Below are 21049 nucleotides of genomic sequence, written 5' to 3' on the forward strand. Positions count from 1 at the left end.
AAACGTAGGGACCGGCCCTCTCCCGGACCGAGAGATTCTGGTTTCCTCGATCCCCATCCTAGGTGAACTAGGAGACTCAGGTGTTGGGTATGTCAAACGGGAAGCTCCTCAACCCGGCTCCATCCTGCCTGCCGCACCTCGGCCCGGCGAGGCTTCCGGCTGCCTTGAGAAGTTCCCTCTCTGGCTCTGTGCAGAAAGAAGGCGGCTTCTAGGCAGTTTGGCAGCGGCTCTGCGCGGGAGGGTTCGCCACCTCCTCGCCATCGCTAACCCGTCCCATTACGTCCCTACTCGCATTCCCACCCCGCCCTCCCTTTGCGGAAGTTCCTGACCCGAGTGTATGTCTTCCAGTTTTTCACATCCAGGGTGAGGATCGGCTTATATTTTGTGGACCCCTGGGCAAAGGTGGAAACCAGTGAGAAGAGAAATTCCCCTAACCCGCCGCCCAACCCCCATTTTCAGTCTCTTACACTTTAAAAAATAGTTCAGTCATAATTAAATCGGCCTAAAGCTGCAATACTTCTGTGCCTGGGAGTAGACTAGAAACCTAACGAACACAGAGCCCAAACCGCCCCTTCTCTTGTCAGGGCAGCCGGACTGGCGGCCATTCACTGGCTTCTTACTAACACCCCGGGAACAGCCTCAGGCTGAGCAGGGCGCCCAGAAGAGGCTCTTTCTGGAAAGGTTCCCTGGGCTGCAGCGGGGGGAAGTGTTTCTTCCCTGGTCCTCTGAGCAGCCCACCCCTGGCATCTGGGGCAATCCTTGGGGATCTGGACCCTGCAGGAGGGACACAGAGAATGTCCTCCTTACTCTCCCTTCCTCGTCCATTCACAGAGTGGGGACTCTTGCCTTCTGCATCCTGTGTGGGACTGGCCTTGCTTACACACCCAGACTCACCCCTGGCTGGGGCATAAGGAGCAACAGGCAAAGGAGTCAAGATAAAAATACTTGGACTTGGGGCTTCCCTGGTGGCGCAGTGGTTGAGAATCTGCCTGCCAATGCAGGGGACACGGGTTCGAGCCCTGGTCTGGGAAGATCCCACATGCCGCGGAGCAACTAAGCCCGTGCGCCACAACTACTGAGCCTGTGCGTCTGGAGCCTGTGCTCCACAACAAGAGAGGCCGCGATAGTGAGAGGTCCGCGCACCACAATGAAACAATGAAGAGTGGCCCCCGCTTGCCACAACTAGAGAAAGCCCTCGCACAGAACCGAAGACCCAACACAGCCAAAAAAAAAAAAAAAACTTGGACTTGCAGGCGTAAGTGTCAAGTGGTTGACAAAAAAATCTCAGAAATGATAGGTTGTTCAGGGATCACAGAGATGGGGGCAGCTGTGGTCAGAGAAGCCCTTAGGCTTACTGAACTGTCAGGAAGGTATTTAGATGTTGGATGAGATGAATGGAGGGTGGGACCTGGCCAGAGTGTGAGTAGCTGGGGCAGAGCCACCAGGAGATGGACATGCAGAGTGCAAATGCCAAGGAGCAGGGTTTGCACTTGATGGTGGAAAAAGTTGGATTTGGGACGAAAATTGACATGACAAAGACCATCCTTTAGAAGGAAATGGTGACTAGCATTTGAAATAGTTTCACAAGAATTTCCTTCCTATTTTATTGGGCAAACATTGTAACGAGAGCAAACAATATCAAAAATGTAGAAGCATTCACCTTGCCCCAGTCGGATGCAGGACATGCTTTTATTTTCCCGTCTTTGCTTCTATCCACATACATTTTTCATGCCTAAAGTCAATTTTTTATTTTCCAGATTTCTCTTAACATTTTTCGTGTTGCTATATACTCTCTTCATAGTTACACTTTTTACATTGTTCCATGTATTAGGTGAGAGACTTCGAGCAACTTAAGCTTTCTGAGACTCAGTTTCCTCATTTTAGAAATGAGGATAATTAACACCTGTCAGGAGATTATTGTAAAAGTATGGTTTCATAGTTGACTAAGTGTTCAATAAATGATGACAATTGCTACTATTTTTAACTTCTAGTTCAGAGCTTAGATTCCATTCTCTTGTGATGTTTGATGCAGATCGATTTATTACAGTTTTACTCTCAAATATTTGTAACTACAAAATACATTCACACATTTTATTTCACTTGATCGTACCCGCAAGCTTTTTAGGCATTTTTCCTATTTGCAGATGGAGAAACAGTGAGAGGTTTGTCACCTGGTGACTGATGGCGGGGGGGGCTTAGCTCTTCTGACCCCCATCCCCCAATTGTCCATGACACCAAGTGGCCCTCCATTCACTGGACTGGGGCTTCAGTCTGATGGTTTTCATTGACTTCTTCTGTATAAATTGTTTTATGTAAAAAGTCTGTTTGTCATTTTAGAAAATCATATTGTCTCCATTACAAGTCGTTCTGGGCTTTTCTACTCTCATCTCAGACCACTCTCCCCTGCTCACCACACCTCAGCTGCGCGGCCTCCCGTTCCTCGAAGGTGACAAGCACGTCCCATTCTCAGGGCTTTGGGGTGTGCCTGGGATGCTCTTCCCTCAGGTAGGCGTGTGGCTTATTCACTTCCTTCTGGTCTCTGGTCCAGTGTCACCATCTCAGGCCTTCCCTGAACATCGGATCTATAGTCCATCGGTCTGTCTAAAGATGGCTCTATCCCACTCCTCCGCTTTATTTGTCTTCACAACAGTTCGCAGAGTGCCATCATGTTATTTAATTCCTTTTGGATACCTGCCTCCCCTACTATATAAGCTCTTCTCAGGCAGGAAATTTATTCAGCGCTGTATCCTTAACTTCTACAGTTGACCCTCGAGCAATGCCGAGGATTAGGGGTGCCACGCTGTGGAAAATCTACCTATAACTTTAGTCAGCCCCTCCTATCTGTGATTCCGCATCTGCTGATTCAACCAACTGCAGATCACGCGGTACTGTAGTAGGTATTTATAGAAAAAAAAATCCGTGTATAAGTGGACCTGCACAGTTCAAGGGTCAACTGTATTTCAGTGCAAGGCATATAGAAGGTGACAATAAATTTGAATGGATATGTTGAATGAGTAAATGAGTCACTATTGGGAGAGGTGATCCTGGAGCCCGGAGCCCCCCCTGCACATTCATGTAGGGCAGGCCAAGGTTACAAGGCCCTGACTCATTATCTAGGCCATTTCTCAGAGTTGTGTGTGCAGCAAGCCACCTTAAAGGATGAAGTAACCTCTTCCCCTGGGCAAAAGGCAAGCTTGCTTCCATTACTATAGCCGTGGCGAGCCCCCCAAGCTCAGTGTTCCTCTCCTGTAACAGAGACCCCTGCCTGTGCAGGATCCAGCCCAGGCCCTTTCCGTAACCCCCATGGGACTTGGGAAACGTGGGGAGCCGGCATACATGAACTTGGAGCTCTGGCTACAGCTTTTCCCCAGAGGAATAAAGTCCTCTGTCTCTGACCTGGGGGTCTCCTGTCTTCTGACAGCATCTAGGAAACAGTTACAGGGTAGCTTGTTAGCTTGCAGGCCAGGTAAACTCCCAGGCCCTGCACAGTACTTGCCAGGCCTTTTTGGTTTGCTGATTTTTAAATTACAATTCGCAAAATTCTTTCGCCCCTTTGAGATTATTTCCTTGATACATTTTCTCCCAAATCTAATAACTGAGTTGAATTGTAGGAACTGCGTGATTGTTCTTTTTACATACTTTCAAACTTTACCTTAGAGAGATTTATTGGATTCACTGTTGTGTTGGCCCTGGCTTTGGAGAAACAAGAGAGAGACTGACAGCCTTGACAAAATCAATTTTTTTATTTGAAAACAAGTTTAATTGGTGTATAATGATCTATTTTAATTGTTTTAATTTGCATTTCTTCAATGGCTAAAAAAAGCCCTGATTTTTCCACATGGTGATTTATTGTCTATATATTCTTGTGTAGAAACTGTTCATCTCCTTTTAACTACTTTATACAGGACCTTATGACTATTGATCAATTTCAGTGTAATTATAGAGCAGATTTTCATCTGTGTTGTTGTCACATACTTGTTTCTGTCATTCCTGTGTTCATATTTATAATTTTATTACATTTTGTTGAATAATTTATTTGCTTTATATAATAGGACTCATTGATCTTGTCTCCACCAATGTCTGCAATTTACTTTGCAATTGTAAGTTGCTTTGCTGCCCTTTATTTCTGTTTCTCAAGTTTATGGATGGATTTGGGAATTCAACTCCTTGATTCCTCTGGAGTCGTCGTGTGTGGTGCAGCAGGAGATGGTGATCGGCCTTCTCATCCCCAGGCCGTGTGTGATCGTCTGCAGCGAAGCCCAGCCCTGACTGTTGAGGGCAAGACATTGAGGTGGTACAGATGCAGGTGAGATGTTGTCCTGGCCCGAAGACCCTTCATCCATCTGTTGCATGACCGGAATGCAGCAAAATGTGCCAACTGCTGATTAGAAGTAGAAACAAAGGTGTCTGATCTTGCTGGGGGAGAGGAGTCACCTCCCATGGGAAGGAGCAGAGAGGGAGGCAGCCTTTGACCTGGACATTAAAAGATGCAGGACTTTCCCTGACGGAGGTGAAGGAGGAGGGAGGCAGAGCCGGCTGGGGGAAGAGGGTGAGCAAAGGCTTGGAGGCCAAAGAAGAAGAACAAAAACAACAACAAACCCAAGGCACCGGCAGAGAATAATCAGGAAGTGCCTGACATTGACTGAACAGCAGTTCATTGCCTTCTGGTTTGTCAGGTTTTGCTTTTAAAGAAAACAGAGGTAGAACATTTCAATCATCTTTAGTCAGCTGATCCTGCTATTTCTCTTTAGTGTTTCCATGCATCTCCCATGATTACCTTCTGCTGCTGTTATTAAAAAAGCATTTGTTCTTTGATATTATTGCCCTTGTGTTCTCCCAGATGATTTTTAATGTTATTTTATCGGGTTCTTTTCCTATTTGTTCATCGTCTCAGACCAAGTGTAAGTGTCACCTCCTTTGAGAAGCTGGTCCTGGTCCCCACCTCTGCCCCACCCCCAGCCTCAGCAGTGCTCTTGCTCTGGCTGGACCCTGAGGCCAGTCCTGGGACAGGGCAGGTTTCTGCCTCTCCCCTGGAAGGCAGCAGGATCCCTGAGGTTATGGCTGGGTCGCTCCCTGCCCTTCCTCCCAGCATCTACACAGTGCTGGGTATGGCTCAGTGAGCATGCATGCATGCATGAATGAATGAGTGAATGAATGAATGAGTGAATGAATGAATGAGTGAGTGAGTGAATGAATGAATGAGTGAATAAGTGCATGAATGAGTGAGTGAGTGAGTGAATGAATGAGTGAGTGAGTGAATGAATGAATGAAGGGAGCCAAGAACCAGCTAACTGAAGGTAGAGAGCAGTTGAGGGTGTGGAAGGGTATCAGGGAAGATATCTGGTCGTGGAAGGTGAGGAGAAGGGATCGGTTAAGCATGAAGCCAAGCAAAAGTAAAGAAACAGCAAAAGAGAAGGGAGGAAATATAGAGTTTCAAAAAAAACTGAAAAAAAAAATAAAAGTTTGTAGTTGTGGAGGAAGTTAGGATCTAGTGGAGAAGCACCCCCGTATCACAGCCCAAACACCACCGCCTCAGACGGGTCTCATGCATTAGTTCTGAAACCTCAGCGTGCATCAGAGTCACCCAGAGAGCGTATTAAACCCAGATGGCTGGGGCCCAGCCCCAGAGTTAGGCCTGAGCTGAGGGCCAAGAGTCTGCATTTCTAATGAGCTCCCAGATGTAACTGCTGATCCTGGGTCCACACTTTGAGGACCACTGGTCTAAAGCAGGTTTTCAGCTATTCTCTCTCTACTTTCCACTTTCCTTATACGACTTATTAACCTTCACTCTATGCAAGCGCTTTCTATCACTCGACACACTTAATTTTCACAAAAACCTTCTGTGATACTTCTTTTATCTCCATTCTACACATAAAGGAAGAAGCAAGAGAAATTAAATTATGGTACCAAAATCATATAGCTAGTGAAGCTCTAAAGTCTGTTTGACAGTAAGAGCAATTTTAAATGCTGTCAAGATTGGGACTCACTGTCAGTGGTGGGACCCTGGACAAGGTGCTTACAGTCTAAGGCCTCAGTGTCTTTTTAAATGAGGTTATTATAGTAGCACATATTTCACTATGGGTTGTTGGGAGAATTCAATGTGTTAATTCACAAGAGCTGATAGCATAATTATGATCTGAAGTGTACCCGATTCTTAGGGGCCTGCCCTCCCAACTAGAATATAAATTCCATGAGGACAAGATGTTTGTCCTGTTGGTTTCTGGGACCCCAGAACACATAACAAAACCTAACACACACTAGGCCCTCAATAAACACATCTCGTTGTCTTGTTTTTGGCCAGACAACTACTGAAGTCCGTGTGCCTAGAGCCCATGCTCCGCAACAAGAGAAGCCACCACAATGAGAAGCCCGTGCACCACAACGAAGAGTAGCCCCCGCTCGCCACAGCTAGAGAAAGCCCATGCGCAGCAACGAAGACCCAACACAGCCAGAAAGAAATAAATTAATTAAAAAAAAAAAAAAACCTTTTCTTTTAAAACCAACATTACTAGTACCCTTGAGACAGAGCTTTTAGTATATTTGCATATGAACATCTAAGTGCATTTACTATGTCCATCTAGGTCAGAGTTCCTCAACCTAAGCACTGTTGACATTTTGGGCTAGATATTCTTGCTGTGGGAGAGGAGAAGTCTGTTGCCGTAGGATGTTTAGCCGCATCTTTGACCCCCACCCACTAGATGCCAGCAGCACCTCCCCAGGGCTGACAACGAAAAACGTCTCCAGAAACTGCCGGATGTTTCCTGGGGGTCAAAGCCCCTGAAGTTGAGAACCACTGACTTAGGTATTTCAGACATGTCTCTCTGGCTGGCCTGTCCCCTCTCAAATGTCCTGCTTGATCACAGAAGGCTTAGTCCTACTAGTTTCCCTTCCTATGGCTTCCCAGAGAAAGTTCCTCCACATTGGCATGGCCCCTGCCTTAGCTTCTCAGGAATCAGACAACAGCACTGGGGGCTGGATATGGCTGTTCCAAATCACCATATTGTAGGTGATAAGGTCCCTCCAATGGTGGGCTCCTGAGGAGTTCTCACCCGTCTGGAGTGCCAGCCTCAACCCCTCAGTCCTCACAGCCCAGCCCATTTCTGGGGTGTCTGGCCCTTAGAAGGTCCCATCAGAAACAAATGTTCCTCCTAAGGCCTTTCCTTAGTCGCTCCCCTCACCTAGACAATACCAAAACCCAAAGGGGTACCTTCCCTGACAGCAGAGTTATTTAATCTGCATTGACGCCTGGTGTGAAGCTTTACAAAGCAAGTGTGAAATGCAGACATGTCACTGTATCCTTCCGGCTACCATCCCAGCTCCTTTTTGCTCCTAATACAGACGGTTAAATTCCTGAACAAGAATGCTTCTGCATGAACGTGCACACACGCACGCACACACACACACACACACACACACACACAAGAACAAAGAAATTTTAAGGCCAGTATGGTCTAAATCCACATTTGGAGGAATTTTTTTCCCCTAAAGGAAATGTGACCCGTATTTCACACCCAGTGAACATGCCCTTTTATGGAACCGTGCGGACCAGTTTCCCTCCTTGTGGTTCCTGAACATCTCTATTCCAGAAAGGACTGCACCCCTGCCTTGGCATAACCAAAACGCTCAAAGGAACTGCCTGCCGGCAAAGGTGAAATTCAGGTGTCCACCTCCAGAGAAAGCAATAGCTGCCTGTGACTTTAAAATAGCCATCTCTCCTCCTCACACCCACTGCTTGTCTTTATCAAGGTTTTAAAAAGCACAAGGACTAGCCTCAGGCAGGTACCCCTTTGTATCTATAGTTAGAAATAAATCTAGAAACGCATCCTCTATACATTAACATATGTCATAGTGTCATCTGCCTTTATAAAACGATTTTTAGCCACATTTCCTCAATTATGATTTACATTGAAATTTAACAATTAAAGCATATTCCTCTCCTGCGCTATGAATGACTATAATTAGTCCTCAGCCACCCAGAGATTTGTGTTCTATCTGGAGTGGAAGAAGGTGGTCTTTTTCTCACCTCACACACAGGAAGGAATTGATCTGGGTTTGGTGTTGGTCCCAGCCTCCCCACTCCTGTGACTTTGCTTTAGAATAAAAGTGGGCAAAAATAATTTTTCCAGATAAGCAACGAGCTTATCTGCAACTCACTCTCAAAGTAATGTTAATGTTCAGGTGGTGACGGGGAAGAGGAAACATGTTCAAGGAAACATCCAGGCGTGATTGGCGTTTGTTTTTCCACGGTGTGGGTGTTGAGGCCAATTTGTTTGCAGGAATGTGGGAGAGATAGTGCCTTAGGGTAATTGCTCCTCCTACAATTCTTGGAGTTTTGATTAGCAGATGGGTTCCATTTTTTTCCCCAGCTACTTTCTTTTCCATGACCAAAGGTAATTTTTTTCCCATGCATTCAAACCTCAACCCTTGAAAATACCTCCATTCTTATTAAAGCAAAGACCTCTAGCAAAGACTCTTGGCCTACAGCTGAAAGTTCTCCAATGTCAATGATGATAATAAAGCCTGTCCAAGACCCTCCAGGACCCTGCATCAATAGGTTACATCCCAGGGTGGCTCCACTGAACGGAGGGCCCTGCCTAGTTCAGTGTTTTCCACGCTCAGTGGTCTCTTCCCACCAGTCAGGGAATTAGCCAGTCTAATTACCTCTGGCTCATCTTCCCACATGTTGCTTCCCAGCATCAGAAGGGGTTAGAAACAGAATAAGGAAGACGAGGGGGTGCATGGAAGAGAAGGGGTGTCTCAGTGGACTTTTCCCGCATTTTAAGCAGTTCACAGGAAGGCAAAATTGGAAAGCACGGCTGTAATGAGATCTGGAATTACCCACATTCCCCCTGCAGGCTAATTTGCACCCTGAACCCTATCTGAGCTGTTGATTTAGCCCCAGATCCTGTAACTGAAACATCAGCCCTAGAATGACTAATAGTTGCAATTTCTAACTCCAGAGGAGCAAAAGAGAGAAGTGCTTAGAAAACAGAATAAATCCAAGATCTCTTAAGTCTCTTAATTTGGAGAGGTCAATTAGGAAACACCTCACTGAGAGAAGTACAGATTAGAAAAATCGATCAAGACTAGTTGATACTTGGTATATTTAATGTATAGATTTATAGGATGAATACAGAGAGCCATAAAGAAATATCCTACCAATCTGTTGCTTGTTGGTGAATTTTAACTATAAGGTGTTAGAGAAAAGCATTAAATATTTTGAAAAAGGCATGGATTTAAGTACGGATTCAAGGAAAAATTCCTCACTCACTGTCTTGCCTCACAGTCTTGGATGAAAACCCCAGTTTGGCCCAAGATCCTTGGGGGCAGAAGGTATTATGATTTCTAGAAGGCTTGGACTTTCATTCCTCCTGGGGGGAGGGAGGGTGTTCTGAGATGAATTCAGATTCTTGAGCTGCAGGAAAGGCCTCGGTGGTTCCTATTTCCCTGCTGTGATAACTGGTTGCTAAATGAGCTTCAGAAGTTGGAAGCGGGAATAATACCTTCAAGTCGCCCAAGCCATGCCAGTTGGGCTCACCTCTGCCTCCGCTTCTCCTCCCTGCCTCTATCGTTTTGATCTTTCTCTTCCCTGGAATTTGATTTTCTGCGGGTTGTAAGAGGGAGTCATTATCATGCTTGCCCCGTGGACTTCCTTTGATGTTTATAATTTCAGATTCCAACACATTCCAGGCACACTCTTTTATCTCCAATAGTTTGAATTCCTTTTTGGGCTTTACAGAAAGTCTGGTCTCTGGATACTCTTTACTTTAGGCAAACTTAACTTTTACCTTAGAAAAAAAATAGCTTTATTGTGCACGGAATTATTTTCCTTCCATGAAATTTTTCTTTCAGTCTCTAAGGATTTCAGAGAAAGCAGAGGCCTTTCAAAATTCTCTTTCTTGGTTTTGAGCCCGCTTTTCCTTCAACATCTCCAGATGCTTCCCAAACGATGACATGGCCAGAGGCTCAGTTTGCCAACTGAGAGGACAATGAAGGGGGACCCTGGAGCCTGACACGCGTGGGTGCAGATCCCAGCTCAACCAGTGGCCAGCAGAGCCCCTTGGTCAGGACACCACTGCTCTGCATGGCCGTCCTCTTGTCTCCTTGCAGCTCGTCGCCCTAATAAGGGAGTGACGACCCTGTCACATCCTGCTCCAAACAAGACCCAGGGTAACACGATGGACTCCTCCCCTTCTTCCCTCTTTTCCATCTCCCCCTTTCTTTCCTCACTTCCTTTCAAGCCCTCAGAGTTGACAACCAGCTCCCCCTTTAGGATCAAACGACCTGGTCCCCTGGCAGCTGGGGGAGATGCCACAGAGAGTCCTCCAGCCCCAGCTTATTCTGGAATTGCCTCTGCTGACGGGAGCCCCTGGCCCAGGTCGCAGCCCCTCCCAGGACTGCTCAGCCATGACCAACACAGAGTATAAAGTCTCAGCCCCCCTTTCCAACCTGAGACTCAGAAGAATCCTCTCAGCTTCAGAGCCCCCAGTGGGCTTAGCTGTGCATTTTTGGTGACTGTGTCCCAGCTCAGCTTCTCCCTCAGCCCCTGAAGGTGATGTTTTCCCCTGAGCCACACCCCAATAAACTTCCTGCACACTAATCTCCATCCCAGCATCTGTGTCCTAGGGAATTCCACCTGCAACAGCTGTGATGAGGTAGGATACCGAAGACACAATTTGATGGATGAGGAAGTGCACATTAAATAGGTTGAAAGCAATACAAGATGAAGGCTAATGAAGAGTCGTTAAGTTACCATTCAAAAAACACATTCACAGGAAAACTTCAATGGGGTGAAAATAGTGAGGGGGGCTTCCTGGAGGTGGTGTTGTAAGTGTTCGGACTTCTTGATGGGTAGGATTGGAAAAGAAGAACAACACAGGATGCTTTTGACAGAGGGAATCACTCAAGCAATTTGAGACTGAACATCCCTAGTTTGTGAAACAGGAGTTTTAGGAAGGCAAAGCAAACACCATTTGATGGGGGGTGGGAGGGAGCTAGATATAGGGTATGCTAGATTGTGGTTAAATATTAGATTTGGAAGAACTTTGACAGCCAGGCTGTGACATCCAATACCCACAAGCGGTGAGGAGCAACTAGGCATATTGGAGCACATGAGGACACAAGGAAGCTTATCTAGGTATTGGTGACACTGATTCATTGTTGGGGCCAGGTGGGCAGAGATTTCATAGTAATACTTGATGCCAGTTATTGAAAATCACTCCTAATTTTACTTATTTTAACAAAAATCCACTATTTTTTACTTGGTTGTAAATGACAACCTGGATCCAAATTTCACTACATGTGTAGCTGTTTTATCAACCTTTGACTGTTCCATTGCAATTACACTTTCCCCCTCCTGGGATGTTGGCACATAGTGTAGGGAGTTTGAGAGAGGTACCAGGGCGTGTACTGCCATGATTTCCCCCTCCTGGGTTTGTGTGTTTAGGAGTATTATTGATATTTTGCCAGCAGTTTTTATGACGGGTTAGCATTGGGACTAAATTGGAGGAAGGAAAGCAGGTGGGTGAAAATTCCACTGATGCAAGTGGCGTGTGAAGGGAGCTTGGCATCTGGGCAGCGACAATGTGTAGCATGTATCAACATCTCATTCCTTTTTATGGCTGAATAATATTGGACTGAAGTGTATAAACCACATTTTGTTTAACCATGTATCTGTTGATGGGCACTTGGGTTGTTTCTACCTTTTGGCTATTGTGAATAATGCTGTGATGAACATAGGCACGCAAGTAACTGAGTCCATGTTTTTGATTCCTTTGGGTATGTACCTAGGAGTGGAATTGCTGGGTCATATGGTAACTCTATGTTTAACTTACTGGGGAGCCACCCCACTGTTTTCCACAGCAGCTGCACCATTTTACATTCCACCAGCAATGTGTGAGAGTTACAATTTCTCTACGGGCTCACCGACACTTGTTATTTTCCATTTTTAAAACTATAGACATCCTAGTAGATGTGAAGTGGTATATCATTGTGGTTCATATTTCATTCTTAATTGCAGAAATTATTTTTGTATATTTCTTTTTTCTTACTATGCAACAATTTTAATAACCTAGCTCTATATTGATTTTTATTGCAAGCCTTTTAGAAATAGATACACTGGACTTAAGCTGCCTTAAAAGAGCTCACATTTTGTGTTACGAAGCTCTCCATTCAAATTGCTTTTCACTTCCTAGATGATCTTGTCATGGAGGATTTTCTTTCTCTGTGTTTCTTTGTCAAGTCTCTAGTGTTATGCCTGTACGGTCCAGTGGAGATTCTTCTGTTTCCTGAGCAATTTGACAGTTGAACTCATCTAGTCAAAAGAGCTGATAGTCCTTGTTGTCTCTTTTGAGTAACATTTATATTCTGTTGGCAAGATATGAAACTCCCAGCATCAGAGTGTTCTTTATTGAGGGTGAAATGATACAGGACTATGGAAGTAGCTACAACCAGACCCACCTCTTACCCTGCCATGATTGACTTCGTGACAAATTCTGGAATCCTCAGACTGTCTTTCTTTAAAAACTTCCCTAGCCAAATACTAGCCATTATTTTCATTAATGACTTCAAGAAGGGCTAATGGCAGTCAATCACAAAGGAAAATAAAACTCTCTTTTCTTTCTTTTCCTTATATGTTTTGAACACGAAATAGAGGAAAAGTATAAGGTAATCTCTGGGTATTGTTTCCAAATCTTTAAAAATTACGCCTGCATGCAAAAAAGCATTTGAGGAATCTATCACCCTTTGAAGATAAAGCACTAGATAAACTCGGAGTAGAAGGGAACTTTCTCAACATAATAAAGGATATAAATGAAAAACCTATAGCTAATATCATGTTCAGTAGTGAAAAAGTCTGAAAGCTAAGATTAAGAACAAGACAAGGATACCCACTTTCATCACTTCTGTTCACCATGTTTATAACCACAGCAATTAGGCAAGAAAAGAAATAAAAGGCATCCAAATTGGAAAGAAGGTACTAAGACATGTCACAGGTGACATGATGTTATATGAAGAAAACCCTAAAGATTCCACAAAAAACTGTTAGAGCTAATAAACAAATTCATCAAAGTTGCAGGCTATAAGATCAACATGTGAAAATGAATATTTCCATACACAAGCAGTGACTAACCCAAAAAGGCAATTAAAAACAATTTCATTTACAATATCATTAAAAAGAATAAAATACTTAGGAATAAAATCAACCAAAGAGGTTCAGGACTTGTAAATTAAAACTACAAAATATTGCTGAAAGAAATTTTAAGACTTCAAGAAACAGAAAGACATCCTATGTTCATGCATTGGAAGACAATATTGTTAAGACTGAAATACTCCCCAACGTGATCTATAGATTCAATGTAATCCCTATCAAAATCACAAAGGCCTTCTTGCAGAATAAAAAACCTGATCCTAAAATTTATACAGAGTCTCGAGGGACCGCCAATAGCCAAAACAATCGTGTAAAAGAAGAGCAAAGTTGTAGAACTCATAATTACTAAGTTCAAAAGTTACTACAAAGTCACAGTCATCAAAATAGTGTGGTGTTGGCATAAAGACAGACACAATAGACCTCTGGAATAGAAAGTCCAAAAATAATCCCATATATTCATGGCCAGTTGATTTTGACATTGATGCCAAGACCATTCAATGGGGGAAAGAACATCCTCTTCAAAAAATGGTGCTGGGACAACTGGATATCCACACGTAAAGAAATTATGTTAGACCCTTACCTCATACCATATACAGAAATTAACTAAAATAGAGCAAAGACCAAAATGTAAGAGCTGCAACTGTAAAATTCTTAGAAGACAACATGGAGGAAAATCTTCATGACATCATTAGCTATCAGGGAAATGAAAATCAAAACCACAATGAGATATCAGTTCACACTTACTAGGATGGCTACAAGCCACAGTCAGACAATAACCAGTGTCACTGAGGATGTGAGAAATTAGAACCTTCATACACTGCTGTTAAAAATGTAAATGGTGCAGACACTTTGGAAAACAGCCTGGCAGTTCCTCAAAAAAGTTAAACATGAGTTACTATTTGGCCCAACAATTCCACTCCTAGGTATGTTCCCAAGTGAAATGAAAATATGTGTCCACACAAAAACTTGTACACAAATGTTCATAGCAGCATTGTTTATAATACCCCCAAACAGAAACAATTCAAATGCCTGTCAATGGACAAGTGTTTAAATAAAATGTGGTATATTCATACAATGGATTATTATTTGGCCATAAAAAGGGATGAAGTACTAGTTCACGTGACAACATGGATAAATCTTGAAAACATGCTAAGTGAAAGAAGCCAGGCACAAAAGGCTTCATATTGTATGATTCCATATATGTGAAAGATACAGAATAGGCATATTTATAAAAACAGAGAGTAGATTAGTGCCTGCCAGAGGCTGGAGGCAGGGGGCAGGGGCTGCTAATGGGTACTGGCTGTCTTTTTGAGGTGGTGGAAATGTTCTAAAATTGATTGTGGTGATGGTTGCACAACTCCCTGAATATGTGAAAAAAACTTTCAGTGGGTGAATTGTATGGTACATGAATGGTATAATAATATATATTATATCTCATTAGAGCTACCAAAAAAGGGTTCAAAGGAATTGGACTCCTCCAGCCCTTCCAACCTTGCCCTCACTCACGATAGAGTGGGAAAACCTCCAGTTTCAGCTGCTGGTCTCAAATTGGCCCCCTGTTTGTTCTTTTTGGGCTTCTCCTGTTCTTAGATCCATCAGCTGATGCATTATTTCCCACTGTTTCCTCCCGCACTTTGCCAATAACCAGCAAGTCTGTGGCTGTTTGCTGCTTTGTCCCACTCACCTGTGCTTTGGGATTCAACGGGACACTCTGTAACCGACTTTTTGTTGTAATTATTGTCTGTGGCTTTTTTGTTTTGCTCTCTGGCTGCTCTGTTTTTAGGTGGGGATTCAGAAAAATCAAAAACTTATTCTGTCAGGGTGACCACCATCTTCCTAGGAGCCCTGTAGGAGAGCTTTGTCAAGTACCCTTTTTTGATATGAATTTCAAAGATTCCTCCCCCCAACCTATTTAATTGGTCTTTTGTCATTTGAGCTTCATGGATGGGTCACTTGGAGATGAGGAGGTGGGAGTTCTGAGGGTGATTCATAGCTGCCCACACTGCACTTTATATGACCTGGGGGTCGCACCTTTCTGATCGATCACTAGCGAATCCATTGAGCCCCTTGTTTTAACAGCCTCGAGGCTCTGTAGCACGCTGGACTTTCCCAGGTTGTTATTCCTATTTTCTCTTGAGCTTCTTCAATAGTGCAATTCAGCCCATCTATTGCTTAGAAAGTATTGCTATGGTAACCTATTCCGGCATGTAAAGCTGTTACTTAGAGTTGAGGGAAATGAAGGTGGACGAAAAAACTGAGTACTCCAACCGTTCCAGCACCGCTTATTCCCCAAAGGCACCTGAAAGAGTTAAGGGAAACAAACATGTAGGTATTGAATACATTGCGGCACTCTGTCCATCACAGATGCGGAAGGGTTCAATCCAGCTGGCGTTCGCAGAGGACACTTCTCTGAAGCAGAGAATGTTGGTGAATTTAATTCCTTGCCACACTGGGGTTTGCAGAAGAGTCTCTAATAAGACTGCCAGATGTCTAATTTGGGGTCAAAAGATAGCTTGTTTTAAAGCGTCTTAAATTCCTGTGGAGTTCTATTAAGATTTAAACTCCAGTTTCCACAGCTGTGAAAGTTGTTCCAAGGCTGAATGCAGAAGTCCAGTGTTTTACAGCCTGTGTCTTCCAAATGGTTGCCAAGGATCCCGGGAAATGTGCACAGGTACAAAGAAGTCTTTCAACTCGAAATGGGGGAAAGGTGCTATATTAGTTTCCTACGGCTGCTGTAATGAATTACCACACACTTAGTGGTGTAAAGCAACACAAATTTATTATCTTACAATAATCAGAAGTCCAAAGTGGGCCTCCCTGAACTAAAGTCAAAGTGTCAGCAGAGCCTTTTGGAGGCTCCAGAGAGAATGTTTCCTTGCTTTTCCAGCTTCTAGCGTCTGCCTGCATTCCTTGACTCACAGCCCTTCCTCTGTCTTCAAAGCTGGCCGGGTAGTATCTTCAAATCTCTCCCTGACTCTCTGATCTCTGCTCCTGTTGTCACATCACCTTCTTTGAGTCTGACCCTCTTGCCTTTCTCTTATAAGGACCCCTGTGACCACAGTGAGCCCATTTGGGAAATCGAGGATATCTTTCCATCTCAAGATTATCACTTAATCACATCCACAAAGTCCCTTTTGTCACGTAAGGTAGTGTATTCATGGTTTCTGGGGATTAGGACATGGGCATTATTGGGGGGGCCATTATTTTGGCTGCCACAGATCCCAACATATCCGAGGTACTCCTGCTCTAACCAGAACCTGGTCTTTTCACCTGGGTCCCTATTGAGCTGAAAACCTCCAGGATCTGGTGCCAGGGGAGCTAGAATGTCAAAGCCAAGGATGCTCAGGGATGCTGTTAGGAAACAGACACTTCTTAAGTTTTACTTAGAGTGGGGAAGACATCAAACAGGAAAGTATCCTATTTAAATCAATTACTCACCTGCCAGCCTTCTCTGAGGCTTTGCTTCTTCGACTACCGTCACTTTCCCTTTTCCATCTTCAACTTCTCGCTCCTTTGCCCAAGGATATGTTTAAGCCTCTTCTATCCTAAAAAAGCAAACAGCATTACCTTCCCAGGACACTACAGCGGCTCTTGACCTAGGCAAGGTGGCAGTTCAAGAATCCTTTTATTTAAATACATTTTTTTAAAATTAATTAATTAATTTATATTTATTTTTGACTGTGTTGGGTCTTCACTTCTGTGTGAGGGCTTTCTCTAGTTGTGGCAAGTGGGGGCCACTCTTCATCGCGGTGCGCGGGCCTCTCACTATCGCGGCCTCTCTTGTTGCGGAGCACAGGCTCCAGACGCGCAGGCTCAGTAGTTGTGGCTCACGGGCCTAGTTGCTCCACGGCGTGTGGGATCTTCCCAGACCAGGGCTCGAACCCGTGTCCCCTGCATTGGCAGGCGGATTCTCAACCACTGTGCCACCAGGGAAGCCCAAGAATCCTTTTATTTAATAGGAAATCAGTGCTCATTACACAGGACACCGTGTAGCTGCTGTACAGGACCCTTCACCGCCCTCTGTCTTTGTGTCCACCTACAAATGCTTGCTATCCTTCTCCAAATACAGAGCCCTGGCTCACCTGCTATTCCCCACCACACATCACTCCTCACCATCCTCTCATGCAGCCCTGCCCCCGGCGTTTCCACCATTTTCGCTTGGCACGAGCAGTTGCCACCACCTGGAATATTTTCCAGTCCTTGCTCTTCTTCTTTACCCAAGAGATCTCTCCCGGGCCCTCCTGTCTCTGGTCAATGCTCGCGTCATCCATGAATCCCCAGGCAGCATTAGTGGCCCATCCTCAGGGCTCACACGAGGCTCTGCTCATGATGGATTTACTTCCGAGTGTCTCCTCCTCCCGTGGACCACAAGCTCCTAATGAGTAGGGATGGAGTTGCTCCCCTCTGCTGCTGCAGCGTCTAGCACAGCGCCTCATACAAAGCAGTTACTCAGTACAGTTCTCATGGGTGGTGGAATGACTCCAAATGTCCTGCTGCAAGTTCTCTTACGACTTCTGGTCCTCCTTGCCTCTTCCCTTGGAGATCCTGCTGAATTCTCAACATTGACTTGCTCCGAAGTCCCTCTTCTTCCCCAGAAATCAGCACCTCTTCCTGATTTCTTCTCTGTTCAATCCCTGTTTATTAAACTCTTAACTCTGTGTGCTAGACACAAGGGGTACAAAGATAAATAAGACCCAGAGCCATGCCCTCAAGGAGGGTCTAGATCAGGGTTTCCCATTCTTGATGCCACTGACATGTGGGGCTGGATCATTCTCTGTTGTGAGGGCCTGTCCTGTGCACTGAAGATTGTTTAGCGGCATCTCTGGCCTCTACCCGATAAGTGCTGGCCACATCCACCTCCCAATCATGACCAAAAACGTCTGCAGACATTGTCAAATGTCCCCTGTGAGACAAAACTGACCTCCATTGAGAACCACTGGTCTAGATGCAGAGACATCAAGAAACAGAGAGAGAAAAATTTCCAAATGAGGTAGATGTAAGCACAAAGTACAAAAATGATCTGTAAGAAAATTAAATTGGAGACTTGGAAAATACTTGTATGTACACTGATGAACTGACCAAGAATCTAAAGCTTCGTCACATGAAATAATTAAAAGGCAACACAAGACAGCATTTTCATAATGGGAGACGAGGGGGTTAAAACTTGTTCAGTCCTTGCTATGCAGAAGCTGCTTTGCATTTGTTGATTCATTTCATTCTCAGGACAATCCTGCGAGGCAGGGATGGTTTTCCATTAGTTAGAGGAGGAAAGTGAATTAATGAGTTAAGGTTACATGCTCAAGGCGACACCTCGGCTTCTTTGTATTTGCTAATGGCACCACATTCCTCTCCGCTCCCCCCCCCACCCCCGTCTTTGTGGTCAGCACACTGTCTTCTTCGAGCCACCCCAGTGTCACCCCCGAAACCATCAGTGTCGTGTCTGGAGGACTGCAGCATCACAATGTCTCATATCTGCTCTTGTTTCCTTCTCTAATTCCCAGCTTTCCCCACCTCCAGTTTCACCCTGGTCCTCTCCACCCTAAACATTAGCCAGCATGATTCCTAATGCACAATCTGACACTGCACCCGCTTTCTTTCCACTGCAAACCAAATTAAAGTCCAAGCTTCATGGCTTGGCTTTCTAGCGTCCTTTCTCTGAGTTCCACCTAGGTTCCTAGTCTCGTCTCTCACTGCCTCCTAAAGTACACGTCCTGCTCGGCTAAGAGCAGCTAGTATATCTGAAGTGCTTATATTGGTTCATAGACTCCTTACAGCAGCCCAGTGAGGTAGACGGTGCCGTTCTTGTTTTACCCAAGCTGCTTCATTTTTGCCTTTGCTCAGGCTGTTCACATCGTTGCCTGGACACCTGGTTCCTCCCTTCCGTCACCCCCTTTGCTCCTGGTAAAGCCACCTGCAAGACTCCGCTCTGACGTCACACCTTCCCAAAGCTGCTCTCTATCATTTAACCCTTGGAGATGGTTATTCTCTCTGTATAGTACATTGTCCCTGTATTTATGTCATATCCCTCTCACAGTAAGCTTCTAGAATGGCATCAGAACCGCCCCTACACTCCTGGGGTTCTACCCTTAGTAGATGCTCAAATACACGTTACCTGAACAAAGTTGAGGCCCAGTGCTCACGTGGTTTCTGACCTTTAACATTTTTCCTCTATCACAGCCGCCCTGGTAGCCCTATTGACCGGAGCATCAGGGCTGCGAGGCACGCCTCCTGAGCCCTCGGCCTGCATCGCCCGCTCTGTCAGGGCTCAGGGGCTCGGTGTCCCGTCTGCATCTGGGGACACCCGCGCCAGCCCTGAGCAGGATGGAGCCTGGTGAGCGGGCACCCCTGCTCTCCCCCTACTCGCCCCGCCCCCTTTCCTCTAGCCTGGGGCCGAGGGAAGGAGCTCCCTATGTCCCTCCTCTGCCAACAAAAGGAAGACCAATCAACCCGCGGATTCTGCGCAGAGGGGCAGCGGGAGCGCAGACGCAGCCGCAGACGCCGGTCGCTCCCGCTCGGCTGCCGCGCCCCCTGCTGGCGAGATGCGGAATCACAGAAAGCACACGACACCTCCCGGGCTTTATTGGCCTACGTCCGAAACCAAGACGTTTTGATGGTGGGGAGAGGGTGTGAGAAAGCAGGTACGTCCGAGGAAACATTGTTTTGTTTCTGACCCACCCTATCCCTTTTCTGATGTTCTCGGTAGTAGCTTCAATAGCTGTCATTTCCAAGAGCTGACTCGGCTCCATTCGGTGCTCAAGTTTTCCCTTGCTCTACTGCGTTTAATCCTGCGGGTGCCGTGACTTCCTCCCTTTCTGTGGATGAGGAAACTGAGGCACAGAGAGGGAAGTCGCTGTTCAAAGCCTCACGGTCAGTGGTGGAGTCGGGATTCACACAGGTTGTGACTCCAGAAGCTGCGGCCCTGGAAGGTTCGATGAGGGCAGCCCGGTCCGTTCCCAGCGCCAATGCTCCACACGAGGCCCTGAGAAATGCGAAGGCCCCACGTTCTCCCGCCCCGCAGGCCCCCAGATCCAGAGCAGTACTCCATGATCTTTCCCTGGAGGTGGTGAACTTGCCGCTTGTTCCTCCTTTGATGCGTCCTTGCCTCAAGGATGTTTGCATGTTTCAAGTCCTGGCTTTGCTCCACATCAGCCATCTTCCCTGTGTAGGAGGCAGGAGTCTGCGCGGGGAGAGCCTGGATGGTGGGAAGCAACCTGGACTTTCTACCCTCCCCCAACAGAGGGAGAGAGAGAAACCAAATCTGAGAGTCACTTGAGTGTTAGAGGGGCCTTAGAGGTTATTTCTTTAGGTTCTTTCTTATAAGCAACAAAGAGCCACTCAATGATCTAAACTGAAAGGAATTAATTGAAATGACAGTGGATGGCTGGAGACCCTGGCTTGGAGAAGAGGCAGAAATAGGGGCAGGTCGATAATGGGCAGGACCACAGCCAAAGTCACGTCCCACAGTCAATCTGGCGTTAAGTCCTGCTGCTGCCTGGACGCCACAGCTGGAGGCACCTCTGCTCCTGACGCAGCTGTCTCTGGAAGATGGATGAGGAACCCGCCACTTGCGTCTGTGTCTTTTTTAGTAACTGATTCAGCATTCTGATACCTTCAGGTTACACCTAGGTCACAGCCCTCCTGACTACAGGGGAGGCTTTCTGCTTTCCGATGGGAAGTGGTCCTGCCCACACACCAGGACTTACATGGCTCGGTCTCTGAACCCAGGAAGGAGATTAGATGCTGGGCAGCCCCACAAACCAAAAATGCCCACTACAGCGGTCATCTAGTTAAAATTTGTTTGCATCCCCTCCCCTCCCCCTGCCTTAAATTACAGATGAGATGCTGAGTCCTAGAGGGGAGAATGGCTTTCTTAATGACATCTCCTGTGCTAACGCCAACCAA

The 21049-nt window shown here is 45.7% G+C and overlaps 1 long non-coding RNA gene across 3 annotated transcripts; it reads right to left on the reverse strand.

Moving 5' to 3' along the window:
- Positions 1-3776: 3776 nt before the first annotated feature.
- Positions 3777-19585, reverse strand: LOC118897836. Of its 3 annotated transcripts, none has more exons than XR_005020554.1 (3): positions 19260-19585; positions 16586-16692; positions 3777-4378 (listed from the first exon to the last, which is right to left on the reverse strand). It is a non-coding gene; the product is annotated as an uncharacterized LOC118897836 (long non-coding RNA). The 3 variants fall into 3 exon arrangements; XR_005020553.1 differs by having other exon boundaries at positions 3777-4381; XR_005020552.1 differs by lacking the exon at positions 3777-4378 and adding an exon at positions 14533-15446.
- Positions 19586-21049: the final 1464 nt, after the last annotated feature.

The sequence above is a fragment of the Balaenoptera musculus genome, chromosome 7 (assembly GCF_009873245.2).
Source record: "Balaenoptera musculus isolate JJ_BM4_2016_0621 chromosome 7, mBalMus1.pri.v3, whole genome shotgun sequence".
In the NCBI taxonomy this organism is placed as follows: domain Eukaryota; kingdom Metazoa; phylum Chordata; class Mammalia; order Artiodactyla; family Balaenopteridae; genus Balaenoptera; species Balaenoptera musculus.